This window comes from Rhinolophus sinicus, chromosome 14, assembly GCF_057876585.1.
Source record: "Rhinolophus sinicus isolate RSI-liver-muscle chromosome 14, RSI-T2T, whole genome shotgun sequence".
Lineage (NCBI taxonomy): Eukaryota > Metazoa > Chordata > Mammalia > Chiroptera > Rhinolophidae > Rhinolophus > Rhinolophus sinicus.
This window is the reverse complement of record NC_142514.1, coordinates 60,527,996-60,547,493: the sequence shown is the minus strand read 5'-3', so window position 1 is coordinate 60,547,493 and position 19,498 is coordinate 60,527,996. Positions and strand designations below refer to the sequence as shown.

The window sequence follows — 19,498 nt, the reverse complement described above, 5'->3', positions numbered from 1 at the left end:
AGTACTGCTGTTCCTTTGACTGGATATCAAACATATACCTGACTGAGGCATGCAAGATAGAAGCTCTGAAGTGGCAAACATTCCAACAGGTTTGCAGGGAAGACTTAGGGTATGGCAATGTTTCTTCTAGCATGTGTGTCCTGATCTGTCTTTGGCCAGGTTCGAAGTGGCATTCAGAGGCAAGTGAGTAGAAGCCAGGAGATAAAAATGTCTAGTCCTCTTTCTGGTCATTGTGTTTATCATTTATAAAGTAAAAGGGGTGACTTTTCAAACCTCTAGAGGCATATCTGATCATGGAGGGAGGCATGTTAAATATACAAATTGTGCTGCCTAAGTTTCAGTTATGCAAGATGAATAAATTCTAGAGATCTGCTGTGCAATATTGTGCCTAGAGTTAACCATACTGCATTGTACACTTAAAAGTTTGTTAAGACGCTAGATCTCATGTTAAATGTTCTCATTGTAATAAATAAAACAAATGAAACAAAAACATTTGCTAACCATTGCACACTACTATTTTGCTGGGCATTGCTATTTGCCAAATAGAACAGAAAGTCTAAGTGGAATAGTTATTGGTTTTGTGCATTTGGGCAACATTGTTTCTTTCTTTCTCTTTTTTTTATCTGATTCTCAGCTTTCCCATCTATAAAATAAAGATGATAATATTTCTCATATCAGGGGTCTTTGTAAGAATTCAAGGTAATACAAATAAAAGCATTCTAGTTGTTTAAAACATGGCAGTTATATCATCTGATTGAAAGTTAGGATGCCAGCTTTGTCCATTGCAAAGTCAATTTACAATTTGAAGTTACATAAATTCCATAAGGCATTTGTGATTTGCTCTCAAGGATAAGATCAATAAAGACTGTGGAAGTGGCACCCTCTGCGGAATGATGTGGGGTCTTCATTTGGAGTGTGTAACAGGTACTGAGCTGTGATCAGAAGGAGAAAGCTCTGAAAAGCGAATGCTTTAAAAATGTAAAAAAAGTTTATATTTCATCTCTTGGCCACTTTATATACCATATATATATATATATAATTCACTTGGCTGGAAATCTCTATTAACTCTCACTTTTGTAGTTTTTGTAGTAACTAAAGAGAAATTTAATAAAAAGGAAAAAATAAAAACATATATTTTTGTTAGCGGCATTTTAGTATATTCCACTCCTTTGCTTATTTGTCAATAATCAAATATTATTAATAGTATTATTGTATTAACATGTAAAAACTTAATTCTCTGTCAGTGGTAAAGAGTAGATAATACTATTAAAAGAAGGAAAGACAAATTTTTTGGAAACAATAATCTGGTTAGTATTGACTGCCTAACTGTTTTCCTAGTGTATTAAGAGTAGAGAACTATATTTTCTTTCTGTAGTATTTTGAAGTTTTTAACAATAGAAAATGAAAAATTAATGTTCATGTTCCATATTAACTTACTATTGAGCAAAAGTATCTTTTTCTATATTAGGGACTTTAATAGTTTCTGTTATACTGGAGAATAAAAAGGGCAAAGGTAAAGGAAAAAAAGAAATTTTCTCAGCACTTGGAAAACTATCCTTACTGCATTTGGTAGAATTTTTGTTCCCTTTCATGTCATAATCCTTTCTTGTAACAGATGGAAAATGAATTTAGCACTGGTGGACTCCTTGGATTGTTATTAAAATATCCAAAGGATAAAGAATATTTGAATCAAACTTACAATTCTGTGCATTGGGTTTCAGTTCAGGTAATGACATAGGGGAAAGAGGAAAGCAGAAGGGAAATAGGCAGGTAAATGAAGTGGAGGAAAAGCAGTAGAAACTTAGAAAAAGACCAAAATATAGCAAAGAAGGAAAAGGAAGAAAAAAGCACAGGAGGAAGAAAATAAAAGGCAAAAGGAGGAGGCAGGGAAGTGGAGTGATGAATTCTTTGAGAAACTGTAAAATCAGGAACTATTTTGTGAGATGGCAACTCTCAAGGTAGATACACAATGATGATATAAAAAACATCTATAATAAAATTGCTGGAAAATGTTTTGCTCTCCTAGGTTGAAAGCTCTAGTCTATTTAGGAACAAGGATGCAATAAAAGTATGAATTTAATTTTACTAACAAATGGGTATTTATAGGTTAGATACATGACTAAACTCTGTCCAGCAAATGTCTATGCAACAGGAATAACTACTTCAATAGAAAAATAATTTGTACAAGTGTTTGCCATTCCTTTAAATATCATATTCTAAGTAAATTATTTGAAATCCACACTTATATTTTAAGTGTAATACTTTGAAGATAATCTTAGCAATAAATTCTAACAGTGGATTGATACTTTAATTACATAGACCCTTATATATTTATTATCTTGTTGTTATGAGGTTATTATATTTCATTTTTAACTGAGAAACTTTGAAATTTGTGACTATAATTTCTAGTGACTTAAAAATTATTTCAATCCCAATATTCAAGTACTTAAATGCTAAACATCAAGAACTTACCATGACCTTTATAATATCTTACTATGGCCTCCATCCTTGATTTCTCCCTTCATCTTTAATCTTTCTAAATTTTTCACTTTAATTACAAATGTCTTAAAAATTCCAAGTTTATTTTAGTGTTTCATGCTACATTGAAAATGCTGAACTGAAATATATGGTTAGCTCTTTGTTCTAAACCGTCAAAAAAAAAAAATCATAATATATCCTTTTTTTTTTTTATTGCTTCTTTTCCACCTTCCCTTAAAAGACTTCTTCAACTTCTACAGGGAGGAAAAACACATACACACAGTTTCCTCCTTTATTGTCTTCTAATAGGTAACATGCCTTTGGGGTGCACGGATAACATGCCCAGTAATCAGTGCTGCACGCACTGCAACATTTTATCATGAGGAGGAAATTTTTAAATGTCATCGTTTTTCAGCAAGGCGGCAATCTACCAAGTGCCACACAGCACAATGTTGCAGGAGGAATAGAATTCAGGTTTGGCCGGTTAACTTAAAAGTAAAAAGGCATTTCAAAGTGAGAGGCAAGAAAGTGTTTACTTGAGATCAATGAGCACAGCTATTTGGGAATCATTAATTCAGGCAGAAGCCCAAATAATGTTCCAATTAGGAGACAAAGGCAACAGGTATGTATGAAAAGGGGGAGGGGAAGGGAAATAATTATATCCATAGAAGAGAGGCATTTTACTGGTGCAGAAACCATAACATAGTGATACTGGTTTGAAACAGTGGTTTTAGCTTTCAGTCCGGTAGTCATCAGTCAAGTAGTCATAATATCTGCTTTCTTGTTATCTTTGCAAACAGTTCTGGGATACAAGGTTGCTTTAGTCCCAATCCAAAGGCTATTTTGCCCTGTTTTAACATTCCAAAGTTTGGAGGTAGAAGACGTGCAAGGCAGTTCTGGCATGGCAGTTCTGGCTCTGTTAATAGTGTTTACAGGTCAATTCCAAAGTCAACATCCTTGTACGTCCTGCCTTCTAGTTAGTTCTCAAATATGTCCCCGTCTCCTTTCCAACTTTCACCCATAGGCTTCTGAAAGTAAGGGTTTCTAGGGCAGGAATCGGACTATATTCATGTGTGTTTTCATGGAGTAACTGGCAGAGTAGGTTCACAAAAAAATTTTTGGAAGAATACAGTAAGTCCAAGTTCCAACTTTATAATCAAGTTACTCTGAAGCTTTGCAGGAAGTATTGGCTTCTTCCTTTTGCTTAGGTTTCTGTTGACCTAAAGCAGACCTGGATATACTACAAATGGCGTGCCAGAAGGAAGTTAGAGTGTGATATACCTGGTCATATGCTGGGTCTCCAGACTTGCTGGCCCTATGCCAACAGTCCTGAACTTGTTGCTTAAAGTCATTTACACAAACAGAATGCTCACTCTTAGTTTCTGCAGATGAATCCCTTTTATTGTTTATTTTATTGTTAGACTGGGAAATTACTGAATCCTAGGGTGGCACATAGTTCAGAAATATGGGTATTTTTCTCTCACAGTTTTGGTTCTAAAACATATAAGTACGCCTGGCTTGGTAGAGCTCGAGTTGGAGAATTCCAGGGATGAAGGAATGAATTCCAGTGAAAGGACTGCTCTTAATTTTTGAATGTTTATTAAGTGACATTTTCAAGTTGGTCATCTCCATATATTGCAGTATTCTTGCATGCTCTCCCCAGGTGTCTTTCAATGAAGCACTAAATTTCCCTTGGACTACTCCAAGAGGAAACCTTCAGCTAGGTTTAATGCAGAAGATTAAGACTGCATTAAGATTAAGTCTGAAATGTTCTGCTACCAATTAGCCCTCTAGTATTTCTGTAAGCCTTGAATTTTTGATGCGATCAATGACACCAGTGGAGCCATCTTCTGTGGAGTGGTTATTAAAGATATAAAAATCAATACAAAGATGATACTTGGAAATCTATATCACGAGATAATGAATCACCATGAGAGCAGACTAAGAAGAATGTCAGCAAACCAAACAGAAGGTTTGTGCATAACAAAGTATTTCATGCCAGTAGAATTTAAGCTAAATTTTGCATGAGACAGAAGTCTTCAGGCTACACTTATGATACATTTACATGACAGGGTTTTAATAAGATGAAGACACAAGGCCAACCAGGCAAAGGGCTCTTAGTGCATGTGAAAAAAAGGGAAAAAAAAAGGGGTGAGTGAGGATTGAGATGTTCATGACTGAGCCAATAATGGCATGATTTAACTTTAATGACAAAATAGCATCAAAACTTTCTCTGTCAGTGTTCCTTATTCAATTTATTTTAAATGAAACATTATTTGCCTGCATGTTAAGTCTATAAGTACTGATTGTTATTGGAACTGTGTAGTGAAGCTTCACAGAGTAGTCAAAATTTAATTTGAACTGGGGATTGATTTCGTTTCCTTCAAAGGAAGATTTTTTTTTTCCTTCCAAAATTGAGTTGGTGCATGACTTTGCAAGTTCATTTTGGTTTTCTCCTTGACACAATCGTAAGTGACAAGAGAACATTTAAGTGTTTTGTCCTTAAGGGACATCACAACATTGCTAATGTTGCCACAAATGACTGGGAAACCATTCTTTGGTTTTAGAGATATGGATTCCCTATCATTTCGTATCTTTCACTGCCAGAAAAAGCAAACATAGGCAAGACTGCCACAGTCAGTCACCAGTCCACTAAACCATTGTATATTTAATAGATATAGAGTTTTATGCCTGAGATTTCCCAATTTACAACTACATAAAGTTTTATAGACAGGGATTAGGTGAGGGTGTGTTTCTGTGTGTGTTGGGTGGTGCAAAAGTCATAAATGTTTCTATTTCCTTCTATTTCTAGGCATATATATGAGTCCCTCCTTGGGACTCTTTTTAAGTGGCAGGCTTTATGGAGGGACATGCTCATAATCACTGCACATCAAGTTCTTAACTTCAAAGTCTGGCTCTTCAATTAATCAGTAAACTCACAGATTTACAGAGAAATGTCTTTGTTGTTTTTGGAGTTTTTTCATCTACTTCTCATCCTGGTGTAAACACAATTTCCAGAAAATGAAACAATGACTAGTTTTTGCTATTGCATAGTAAGTTGGGTTTTCTCTGTTTTCATTGCACGTTTCAAAGGTTAACTTAATCAGCTGTGAGTTGTTATGGAGTCAGTCAGGGTGGAATTCCCACCGATTTTTTTTTTCCTCCCAAGGTATCATATAACAATAAGAGAACTAGACATACCTTGTGTAGTTTTAACAAGTTTTACAGTTTTGACTTAATTTGCCCCCCCCACCCTCTTTACCCCCTGAGACTCCCAAAGCAAATGAACCATTCAGTAGCATAAAACAAGGAGAATTAGTTTAGACTTCAATAAAACAGACTTCTTGCTGGCAGTATCTGCCCTGATGCAGAATGACTGCAGTTTGAAATATTGCAGTGTCTTGATTACTCTGAACCCTCGTGATTGTCCTCTTGAACCCCCATTGCCTGAGAAACCCCAACACTCACAGCTGTTCTGCTCTTAGGCTCATCCTCAATGGCGCTGGTCCTTCAGCTCCTTTGTCTTTGTAAAATCTACACTACAGATACATGAACATACTTAAGTTTTTCAATAGTTCTAGACTCAGGGTTTAACTTGGATAATGTCTGATAGCTCTTTTAGGTAGTGTTTGAGGGGGAAAAAGAAGGTGTGAGAAATGCTAGGCCAGCATTTCAAAGGTAGCATTTAAAGAAATATAATTCTGTGGAAGGAAAGGTTTTCGCATCTCTTCCAAGCTCTGCAAATCTTTAGCCCTCTTAAGTCAGTCGTCCTGTTTACTTGGGGATGGGTTTTGATGCCTTGACAAATATTATTTATTCATTTACAAACAGCTAACGATGACATGCTTTGTTCTGGGTGCTGAGGATACACTTTGTATCAGGGGAATTGTGAGAAAGGTGTTCAGTAAGACTATAAAGTTCTTTCTCCTATGAGGTTACATTTTAATGCTTTCTTTGTGAAAAGTTGGTTAGCATCTTTAAACATGTGTGAGTAAACATAACTGAAAAAGGATGTATGTCTCAACCTGGGTGGAATAATTACACATTTTTAATAGGTGGAAGAAATGAGCATTTATCTAAGAGTAAAGTCCTTCCTAATAGGCAAAATGATAAAAACTTGAACCCCAAAATTGGTCAAGTAAGTCATATGGAGAAAGTTAAGTTTTCAGACTACATATGTTCACCAGAAAAAGACAGATGAGTTCTTGATAAAATGAGCTGGGGGGATAAAAAGACTAGATATCTGAAAGATGTAAGCTGAACAAGAAAATTTCATCTTTCAAACAGTTACGATGGGCCCACGAACAGGGACGAAAGCCTGCAGAGGGCATTTACAACATTGCATTAACATCAAATGTATATATTTTTATCTATAGTTTAATTTAGAAATCAAGAAAAGAGATGTATTATTGTATAATGCCATGTCTTATATTAATATAATCTAATATTAATATATTTTTTCTAGCTTCTATAAAATAAAACAGAGTGGTTTTAATTTACAAGAAATGAGCACATGATGGAAGCAGAGAGAAGAATTACCCAGGAGTTGCACACAGGCCATTTAGAAGATAAACCTTTGTAAACAAGCCCAGAAATGGGAATACTTCTATGAGTCAATGCTTCACCAGGTCTATTAATGATCAACTCTCCTAATGGCTTCTTGGTTCTTAAAAATCCAGAAAACTGGGTGAATATAAACCTTAGAGGGTTTCATTTCAGGAAAGACAAAGCAAAATAAAAATATATTAAGGCAGGGAGAGTTTAAGTTAAAACACAACCATGTGTGCTTAAAAAAAAAAAGAAAGCCTAGAAAGAAACATAAAAAAAGTTAACACTTTTTTTAAGCTGTTAGTGTAAACAATGGCTTTTATTTTCTTCCTTGTTAGTTTTGATATTTATAAACTTTCTACAATAGCATTTCTATTCTAACCAGGAAAAAAAATCAATAAAAGTACAATCTAATCGTTGAAATTACTGCTATATACAAAAAGAATACATTTCACAACTGGTAGTGCCTTTGGCTAGAGAGAAAGATGATTTCCGTAGAAGGATTACAATGTTTTATATTTAATTAATCGGGAAAGCTTTGGGCAAAATCAGAACTACAGATTCTGGAAGCTGAATACAGTGAAGATTTGATAGATACAAAGAAGAAAAGGTAAGATCAATGGAACATCTTTCAGACAGTGAGAACAGTCTATCGGAAGTCTGTAAGAACATAAAGAATGTGAAAACAAGGTAAAGTGAACCTTATATGAAAGTGAATAATAAATGAGAAGAGATTAGGAAGTACACTGGCCTTGAATCTAAAAGTAAAGAGCCATGACAAGATTCTATACTTTGAATGTCAAAATTAAGAAAGTCCATTGGGAAGTAAGTTTATGGAATGAGCAAAATCAACCTTAGAATCAGATTGATTTCTACTTTGGGTGGGCTCTAAGTCATTAGCATTGGGTTTGTTTTATTGACACTATAGTGTTCCATTTACTTCCAAGAAAAAGCACATATATTGCTTTCACTTTTCATAATTCACTTGCTTAGTCAAATATCCATTGATTTTTCTGAATCTGTAGCCCATCAGCTTGCAAAACATTCATTGACTTCACGGGACTAAATAATAAGTATTGGTTGATGTTAATGTACATACATGCAATAAAACTGCCAACTCAGTCATCTTTCTGGTATACCTGACTGTATAAGAAAAGCATCATTAGACAGTGAGGCAGCACTGTCTGAAAGGTAGTGCACATAATAGAAAGAACATAGCCTTTGACCTCAGAAAAACATGGGTTCAAATCCTGGCTCTGTCACTTGCTTCTTGTTAAATTTGATCAAATTAAATATTTCAGCTTCATTTATTTATCTTTAAACTGAGACAAAACCTTCTTCCTAATGTAAATTTTGTGAAGATTAAATGAGATATACATAAGTTAAAGCATATGACAAAATACCAAGCATACAATAAACTCTCAATAAATGGTAGCTATTGTTATCATTGCCATCAGCATACTCACAGTTTACTTTCACAACAACAATGCAACTTAGAGTTTCAAGAACAATATCTAATTTTGGTTTTCTTTGAGTGAATCAAATGTTAGATTATTAATATGGGAATTTTTTCCTCATATAGTGACAAATGGTTAATTCATAGAACTAAGTATGAAATGGACTCATCTACATTCTCAAATCCTTCTCTGTCAAGGTCAGTGGTACCACCAGCTTTCTCTTTCACAAGGGGTTCAATTTGGGGCTGGTCAGAAACGCAAAGAAAGCAGCTGATGGACCAGCAGGGAGAGCTAAGTACACTGAGTCCTCAGAGAGAGAATGCTTGTGCTTGATGAGCCTCTGAGACTTTGGGTTTCTATTTTAGATACATGGGGGTTACTCAGTGAGCTTTATTCCTAAGCCCAACCTTTGGGTCTTAACTACAGTCACCGTAGTTCTCTCTGAGGGGAATGTGTTCTTTCCACCAATCCTGGAATCTTCACTGTTGCAATCTGAGGAAACAGCCTCATACTTCAGTTGAGTTTGGGATTTTGGTGGGATGTCTATTAGCACTTTCATAGGGCATGGAAGAGTGCAAGACTTGTTTGCTGGAATTTACCTAGCTTTCATGGTGAAATAACAACCCCTTTCAACTATTCCTTTGTTTTGTTTTTACTGGTCAAACAGCTCATTACTGGTTATTAAGCCTAGAGAATATCCAAGCTCTGTTCATTATTAAGTCATATCTTAAATCCCACCTCTTGCATCAGAACTCCTACAGAATTCATAATTTATAATACTGAGATGAACAAATACACATTTTTTTAATGTTAATATTTATTTTCTACATGTTGATTTTTACCTCTATAAACTGCAGAAAGCAGGAGCATACTTTACATTCTTTCTACACTGCTTTGTTGTGGCAGAATTTGGGACACATTATAGACCCCCAAGAAAATTACTAAAATGAGTAAAAAAAAAAAAAAAAGTTCTCACGTCTCCAAATATCTAGTTGGTGAGACTAAAACCTAAATTTAGCTGTTTTTTGTTTGTTTGTTTGTTTGTTTGTTTTATAATTTTAAAGTTTCCAGTGACTACGAAGAGGATCCATTTTAAACTAACCCTTTTATTCTTGAAATGATGGGCTCAATAGGGCAAGAGGAATGGGCAGATAGATGTCAGGAAAGATTGACAGCAGATGGCAGATGTAGATTTAGTGCATGCTAGAATCTGCTAGACATTTTTGTTGCTTAAAAGTTTTTTCTAAAAATCAGCCTTTATTTTTGAGGCTCCTTTATTTCTTCAGGTGAATGCTAACTGCTCAAGATCACTCAGAAAGTTCAGATGCAGGTTTGGAACCAGAACCCCAAAACCCTATCCCAGTCATGTATTGTTAACAATGACATCCCGGAATGCTTACAGGGAATAGACATTATCCATTCATGTTTCTTACATTACCACAGCAATCAAAGTTTATTTATAGCATAAAGACCCCAGAAAAATTATGCTGAAATGTTTTAACATAAAACAATTTACAATTTCTGCAGTATTATACTAAAATATTGTCTTAATAGCTAACATTATTCCTTCTACCATAGCTATCACTTGCCTTGCTTTCAATATTATAGTAGTGCAATAGTCAAGATTATATTAAGACAATAATATCGGTGTGATTATCATTAAATATTAATTATGACCTACTGGATTATATTTTGAAAATAAAAAAATGAAAGAATATTCACTCTGAAATTTGAGTAAGAATCATGATAGGAAATAATGTCTCTTATTTTTATTAAAATTTTCTCTTCTAATAAATAACCTATTATTAACACCTATTGTTTAGAAGACATCATTGTTTCTACTTTGCCCAGTTTTGTCTCTTCAAGTGTTTTTAACAGTAAGTATCACTGTTGACTAAATATTATAATAGCATGATTAATTAAAAAATATTCTAACTTCAGGCTAGGTTTTCTTGCTCGAATTAGTAATCTTTAAATGGCTCAGTTGATAACTTGTTTAAACTTTATAATCCCATTTTCTGCATTTGGGTTATTAAAATTAAAATATAGCCATAATCAATTATAGCATTTGCAACAGATATCTAAATCAAGTAAAATAAGCCATATTCCTACATGTGTTAAAAGATCAATTTCACATATTTTTATTTTTAAATTTATCTTTGGAAATAGGATAATGACAAATTACATTTTGGAGATGAGAAAACTAGGTCAGAGAGCAGTGACCACTTTTGCATTGAACCCAGGTGTTCGAGGGTTCTATAAACCCTATACTAGTGTTATTTTCTTTCCTTTGTTCTGTTACCCTTCAGTCCTGAAAGGAAACAGGGGGATGGTAGATTTGAGAAGTATGATTTGCTAATGGAAGAAGGGGAAATCCAATGACTTGTTGTGACCAACTAGCACCATGGTTATGTTTCTGAGAAGAGAGGATAGATTCCAGTGGAAACATGGACTATTGGCAAATCTTTTGGAGAGAAGTCATTAGCCATCTATATAGGCTGTTAAGTTTTTATGGTGATCGTAATTATCCATTTGTGATTTGGAAGCAGGGTGCCTCCATTCCCTTGAAAGGCTTTTTGTTTTGTAGGTTCCTTTTTATTCTGCTTCCTGAAACTCAATGCCAATTGATATTTGCATGTTTCTGAAATGGCAACAAGCCTTCTAATTCCTTCGCCCACTATACTGTGGTTCGAGATGGAAGGCGCCTCACTCTCAGGTTACTTTACATATCACACCACCTAGGGCTAGCCAAGGGCCCATTCAAAGGGCAATGGAATGCCAATTATTTTCCTTCCTGGCATTTACATGAAAGGTATAATATATCTCCTTCAGGAGGGAGGCTGCTAAAAGGGAATTGGGAGTTTGGTTCCCTTAGTAATTCCCACAACCACAGTTTCCGGACTAAAGAGGAATTGAAAAACTGAAATAATAAAGTGAGGAGGTAGAATAGAAATACTTTAGTCAGTACATTTAGTGTTTACTAGGTGCCAGGCAGTATTTTAAGTGCTTTACACCTACTCATTTGTTTCTACTATTGGAACAGCTGTTGGAAACAGGCACTGTTATTTCTCCTACTTACAGATGAGAAAATTGAAGTCCACCCTGTCACAGCTAGTAAATGACAGAACCACAATTAGAATTTAGGTTGGCTCTGAACCTAATTTAGTAATCATTTTGCTATTGGTGATATGAAAGATCCTGGACCAGTCCACCTTAATATAGAATCAATAGCTTCTAGGAATATACAATTAGTTAGCAAGCAGAAAAGCAAATGATGACCACGATTCAAAGAAATAGAAATCTGAGGCCATTCTCTATAAATCCTTTAATCCCATACTTCCTCATTTGAAAGCACCTCTGGTAAAAGTAGCCTCCATGGCATGTACCTCTTCCTACTTCTACAAAGAAATACATCCTAATCATTTTGGGTTTCATTTATAAAAATGACAGATATAATCACTCTCGACTATGCGATTCGTGCTATCCTGGCACACTTCGGGGCAGGAGAGCACAAAAATACTGTTGTAAGGAATCTGGGTAGGTAGTCAGCCTTAAGGAATATACAACCCGATTCTGAAGAAAGAGAACCCACAGACGTAATTTGTTTTTCTCTCAGCACTTTTCAGGGTCATGAGTCTACCCTCTACTAAAAGATTATCCAATATCATAATTTAGAAAATCTCCAATAGATAAAGGACAACACATTTACACCATGCTGGAATTTATTCTATAACTGGATCCATTATGCCTTATTTTGAAATTATTCACTTACCTTAGAATCTATGTAGGCTCCATATTCCTCAGAACTAGTTGTGATGTTTAGAGTATGTGGTCTGCAACCTAGAAGAAAGACAGACAAACCCGCAGTTTAAATTCAGCATGAAAAGAAAATCAATAGAATTGAAGATACATTCACATATGTGTTACTGTTTTGAGTCAGATTCAAATGATAAAGACAGTTACCAGTTCAGAGGTTTGGAGAGGAGAATATAGATGAACAGGGTATCAGTGTTTGTGTCTCTGTGCTTTAACTATCAGCTCTGACAAAAAAGTGAAAGGGTCTAAAATAATTCCTGGAACTGAACAATGTAACTGAACCCAGGAGGGAGGAGCAGGCTGCCACCCACCTGGGGAAACAGGTTAATAAAAAGATCAATTGCGCTCTTATCTTGTTAGTCAGTTGACAGCCCATTGATGCCACCTGCTTACTTTAAATGTAAAAGTACAGGCCAGCCATTGGAAAGCTGCCACCATCGCTTCGGAACCCCCTTTTTTTCTGCTCTAGTGATAGGAGGGAAAAGGCCAGACTCTGACCCCTAGAAGCTGAGCATCTGTTCCTCTAGTAAACGCAGATGTGAGGGCAAATCAGAAAGCAAGTCTTTACCCCCAGGGGAAGGGAGCGTGCACGGTTTCCTCTTCCATGAATGCACCAGAATATGATGCGTATATAAAGTTAATATTAATGTGAACTCCAGAAATATTTTAAATGTAAAAAATAAAACAGCTCCGAGGATTTTATTTCTTCTTAATCACCTTCCTCATATCTGAAGTGGCTGTATATTAGATATACACAGATTATTACAAACATTTTGTTTGCATTAATGATCTTTGAGAATCACTCTTTTTCAGTTGTCAATTATTCTTTCCCAAAAGCATTAAGAAAAGATTTACTTGCTTTAGTTTAGTATCAGTTGCCAATGATTATGAAAGCTTCAAAAGAAACATTATAGCTTTTCTAAAGCAAAGCGAGGGCCTGCTCCCCACTGGTAGACAGGAAGGAACTTTATTTTTTTATATTGATAATAGGATCTTTTTCCTCAGCTGCTATTATCTACTTCTCAGCTTCTGCAACTACAGTTATAATGGGCCTCCCAAGTTTTTTCTCAGCCCCTCACACTACACTTAGCCAGGCATCAGATGTGTGGTGGGAAGGCTCCAGACCACCCCACCTTTGTAGCAAATAAGTATTCATTTCTCTTTTAATAAAATGAGTGTATTTAATTTACCTTGTTTATGTTGATGGTATGATTTATTATTTACTATTCACGCAGTTAATATTTATTTGACTATCAAGAAATAACTTTCTGTGTTGCTTTTCCTATTCCAGTCAAAAACATTTCGCAAGCAATAAAATGCTAATTTAGGAAAGGAATAGTGAGATGTAGCAGATAGTTAAAATTTCTCAAAGCAGTGAGACCATGAAGCTACATAACTAACTTGAGGCTTGTTAACTAATTACTGTTCTGTCTTCTGCTCATTTTAGTCTCTAAAAGTCAAAGAATTGTATGTAAGCTCTGAATACTTAAAAGGCATTCCTAATTAAGCAGTATGTAGATCAGACAGATTTTCCATCAAGTGAGTCTTATACCTGTGAGGGAAAATCAAGCCCTATCTCTAGTCTAAAAGGGACATGAAGTTCAAGAGAGAGCTGACCTAAAAACATGACTGCTATTCAAAAAGTATTATTTAGTTAATTTTTAAACAATCAATTTAACATGACAATTCTGGAGCATTTATATATTTTGGAGGCTTAGATTAGTTACTGTGTGTTGAATTTGAAGGGGCTTATAAATATTGCTTCAATATCCTTGACTGACGTATGTTACGAAGAATGCTGCAATCCTACGCCTTTACGTGTGCAAATTACTAGTGAGAGAGCAAGAGACTAAGTTTTTGGAGACCAGTAATTTTCAGTTTTTCAACATACTATAAGTTTGACATGAACTGGAGGATAGTAAAAAAGTACTTCATGAATACAAAGGCTATAATCAGATTGCTGAGTGAGGCTCCAAACCTTTACCTCTGTCACCATACAAAATTATTACTGTACTAGTGACTATTTTCTTTATGCTTTTTATTACATCCCTGTGACTTATTTATACCTGGAAGTTTGTAGCCCTAATATTCCTCACCTAGTTCACTTATCCCCTGACTTCCCGTCCCTCTGGCAAACACCAGTTTGTTCTCTATGATTCTGCTTGTTATTTTTTGTTTATTTGTTTGTTTTGTTTTTTTTAGATCCCACACATAAATGAAATCATATGGTATTTGTCTTTCTCTGTCTGACTTATTTCTCTTAGCATAATTCTCTCCTGGTCAATCCATGTTGTCACAAATGGCAAAATTTTATTCTTTTTTAATGAATGAGCAATATTCCATAAAATGGAATATTACTCAGTCATAAAAAATAAAATCTTGCCACTTTATATATTTTATCCATATATATATATATATATATATATATATATATATATATATATATATTATCCATTCATCTATCAAGGGCATGTAGGTTGCTTCCATATCTTGGTTATGGTAAATAATACTGCAATGAACATAGGGGTACTTATGTCTTTTTAAATTAATGTTTTCATTTTCTTCAGGTAAATACCCAATAGTGGAGTTGCTGGGTCATATAGTAGCTCTATTTTTAATATTTTGAGGGACGTCTATATTGATTTCCATAGCGGCTGTATTGGTTTATATTTCCACTGAGAGTGTACAAGATTCCTTTTCCTCCACATTCTTGCCAACACCTGCTGATTTTTTGTTGTCATTGCTGTTGTTTTGTCTTTTTGCCATTCTGACAGGTGTTAAGTAATATTTCATTATGGTTTTGATTTATATTTTCCTGATAATTAGTGATGTTGAGCATCTTTTCATGTGCCTGTTCGATAAAGACTATTCTTTAAGCTATAATTCAGGGGGAAATCTATGATGTTCAAGAAAAAATAAGTTCCAAGCAATGTGAAAGCAATATTTTAATCATTGAGATGCAAAAGAAGTATAATAATAATGAGTATATACTGAGGAAAGAGAACCTAATTCAATATAAAAAGAAAAACTCAGAATAAAAAGAAGCCAGTGTAGAGAAAAAGTATATCCAGTGACATCTCATTTAGAGAAAAGATAAAGTGAAATGAATTTAAGTGAAATAGAGGAACATTCCAGTATCATCTTATATTATCTTCCAGATCTAAAAGAGAAAAATTTGTCTTGATGAGTTTTGAGAAAACTTCACAGCCTTAATATTTTTGTTATTTAAATATGCATGTCTCTTTTCCTTGATTAATATCCTTATTCTTGGACTACAATGGTTAACTAACTAACTGTGTCTTGTGTTTTAGGAGCTTGTGTAATTGATAAGGAAGGATTAGCTCTTTTGCTTTCCTGCGGGATATAGCCTGAGGAAGCTTTTGAAATCACAACTAATATTGTCACTTCCCCAATTAAAACAACAGCTCTGAGTATTCTGAGTGGAATGGAGCTTTCACAGAGGTTAAGTCTGCCCTCTTAACTGAAGCCTGCTATTCCAGAAGGGAAACTTAGAGAGTAGACCATCAATTGGGAAGGGCTGAAGATGTTTGAGCAGGGGACTGAATTAATCAGAAATCCAATTTAAGTAGACAAAGTATGTACTTTAAAGTACTATAGATCAGAACAAGGACAGAAAACAGATGTGTTCAATAATTGACCCAACAAACAATTTTAACAATATTTAAAGTTTAATAGCCCTATTTTAAATAACATACTATGTTAGTATACTTATACTATAATATTTAAAATAATAGCACTAAATGTAATAATAAGTAGTCTTTTTTAGTGCGATTAGGTACTGAGGATACAGAAGTGAACTAGTTGGTCCGGACCTCCGCTTTCACAGAAAGAAAGCAGACATAAAACATCATAAAATGAATAGAAAGAGAGAGAGAAGGAAGGAGAGAAACGTGTTATGAGGGTATCTAATTCTGGAAGAATGCTCCTTGTTATGTTAAGCTGAGTCTAAAGCTATGAAGATTGGATAGTAGGCTATTTTTACAGTCGAGACAAGAAAGAGATTAATGCGAACTTAGCCCAGGTGGGAGTAGTGGGAATTAAAAGGAAGAAATAGATACAAGAAGTATTTCAGGGACAATCGATAGAAATTGGCAACTGCTGAGATATGCAGGAAAGGAGAGGGAAGAGACATAGATAGATTAGACATGTGGAGCCTCATTGAAGAAACTGGGATGCTATTAACAGAAATACTGATGTCAAAAAATGAACTCGTTTGATGGGGTAATGATGAATTCGGGTGTGGTGCTTTGTGCTTGATGTATGGAAAAGTCTCATGGAGATAGTAAGTAGCTGGAACTGTAGACTATAAGTTAGGGGAGAAACTAGAGTTTCAAGTATCCTTCTGATGGACAAGATAGGTAAAGCTGTGAGATTGTCTATAATCATTAAAGGTAAGGGAGAAAGAGACTCTCCATAGATGTGGATGTTCTGGGAAATGACAATAAATAGGGAAAAGCACAACTACAGTCAGGGCAAGTAGGAATAATAGCAAATAATTAAATACTGATTCCTACATGGTCAATACTTCTCTAAGGACTTTATAGGGGTTAACTTATTTCATTTTGCAACCCTACTTTATAAATTAAGAAATGGAAACACAGAGATATTACTATGGCCAAATGACTCATAAGCAGTAGAGTTAAGATTCAAACTTAGAGAGCTTATTCTCAGAGCCTCTGTCCTTTACCACCTCTTAGACAGAATAAGTGATTCTGAAAAAAGGGATGTTCTTATTAAAACAGAAAGCCTACAGATTAAATGTAAGTGGATAGGCTAGCAAAGTGGACATCTAAGGGCATAGGGCCAAACTTGAGAATGATAACAACATGCATGAGAAGCACAGGTGAAAGAGGGGATTTTGACATTAAGCAAATGGCCATTGCTTAATATGTACAAATTCGTGAAATCATTTTGTTATACTTTTGACAAGTGTTACAAACAAAATTTCAGGATTCAATGGGAGTCTGTATTAAGGAGTCCTAACAATAATATAGGCGGTAGTATAGAGGGTTGCTCTCAGGGAAGTCTACCTTGAGAAAGTAACATTTCAATGGAGTCCTAAGTCATGAGTAGGAGATGGCAGGGCAAAGAGTGAAAAGAAAGGAACTCTGGATTTAAGGGCCCTTAGGCAGCAGGAATTTGCAAGTTTCAAGGATTAAAAAAATCTGGGACCAAGATAAACCCTAAGGATTTTGGATTTTATCCTAAGAGTAATGGGAAGATATTGAAGGGATTAAGCAGGAGAGTGACAAGTTAAGGCACAGAGCATTTAAGTAAACTGACCAGGATCACACAGCTACTAACACACTGAGCCAAAGGAAACCCATGTCATCCCAGCTCAAAGGTCTTTTCTCTCACAAAACTATATCACTGTCCATAGCTGGGCTGCAAAATGTTTAACAACCAGCTCTCTGGGGAAAAAGCAATGATTTGTAGCATTTTCTGATATCAGTGATGTAAATACCATTGCTGATTTCTCGCTACTAATATGAAGTTACCAAATACAGAGTTGGGAAGAGATGCTCCGTGTCACACCACCATTATGTGGTATTTCTAATATGCAGATACAGCAGATGAAAATATCCTCAAGAATATAGAAAATAATACAGTGTACAGCAATAATTAGGAAGTGAGGAGTTCTATGTATTATTTTTGTTTTTTTAAGATAACATATTTAATTCAAAATTTATACAATTAGTTTTTAATAGTGGCTCTCTGGGGAAACAAACAGCTAGCCAAATTGGTGAAAATTTAATAATAGGATCTCCTGAGCAGGTATAAGATGGTGCCAGTACACCTTGGTTCCCACCTCAAAGAACCATTTCTTGGGGACACATTTTTATTGTCCTGCTCTAGTTTGAGGAAATGATTCCTGGAATCTTAGATAAAAGCTAAGTCATGTCTTTGCACTTATCTCATTGTGCGGGTCATCAGCGCACATTCAGTGAGAAGAATGCAGGTTTATTTTCTTCCCCCCAAACAGGCCAAAAGTAGAGAGGGAGGGGGCTTCTGGGAGGTAGAGCTGTGCCATGTTCTCCATGAGGACACAAGGTGACTAATAGCAAACACTTTTGGCTGACTCCTCACCTTCACTTTCATACAGTCAAGAGAGTTATGTTTCTCGTTTCAAATACAAACTTATAACTGTTGAATTGAATCTAAACTTACATTCTCTGCATTCATCATTATTCAGGCCCATTACTGTCATGTAACCTCCTCTTTAGGAAAACCACTGGATCCTAAAATAAAATGTTCAGAAACATGCAAATGAAAATAGCTTAAGCTCTCAGACTTTGGCAGTGTTATTTGAGTTGTTGTGGCCTCAGAAGGGACAATCATAATATTTTTCTGGCTGTCTTGTCTTGATTTGTAATTTGAATCTCCATAAATGATAATAGAGAGGGCAATTATCAAAGAAATGGAAAGGGCAATTATCATTAAATTGAAAACACATCACACATCCAACAGGATGAATGACTGAGCTAAAAACAGATTTTGTGGATCTTGCAACTGTTCCAAATGAACTTAATGGAAGCAACTTCATCTCCCCACCTCCTCCAATTAACCAGATGACTTTGGATGTATTTTCCTTTTTTTCCCCTTAGATGATAACACAAGGCCTGTTAATCAAATCTGCCTGAATACTGACACTACTTAGGATATGTAAATTTATGAGACTAAACCAGTTGCTGTTTGCCTATTGTGGAAAAAAGAAAAAAAAAATTCCTTTTTTTTTTTTTAAACAATAGGGAAAAATTAGTTTTATTGTTTATACATTTGTGATTCCAAGAGAATGTAGACACCCATCTGATCTGTTCTTAACCCTTGCAATGAATCTTCTTAAGTAGGTGAACATTGTGTTTGTGTTCATGAGGTTAAATAATAGACAGGACATTGAAATACCTCTAAACGGCTTTTGTCCTGGTTGGATAAATTGAACAAATTATAATCCAAACTATAGACATTAGTTATCATTACCACAAACATGGAAGTAACAGGTAACTGTTTATAAATGTCTTTTGTGAAGAATTCTTAACATTTGGATTTACTATTTTAAGGAGTAGAATATAGACATTCTCTGGAGAAGGTGTGGAAGGGGAAAAAAATAAACAAATTATTTTGTTAGCACATCTGTATAGTAAAGATAGCAGTTGCGTGAATGTCAATATCTGCTTATG

General features: G+C 35.0%; 1 protein-coding gene across 1 annotated transcript in view; it reads right to left on the bottom strand.

Annotated features, from left to right (window-relative positions):
• Positions 1 to 19,498, bottom strand: part of ADGRL2 (adhesion G protein-coupled receptor L2) — a 599,014-nt gene that overhangs the window by 460,476 nt on the left and 119,040 nt on the right. Inside the window, exon 3 of the mRNA XM_019754311.3 lies at positions 12,256 to 12,323. The gene's annotated coding sequence lies outside the window, so the exon portion shown is untranslated. The remainder of the gene's footprint in view (positions 1 to 12,255; positions 12,324 to 19,498) is intronic.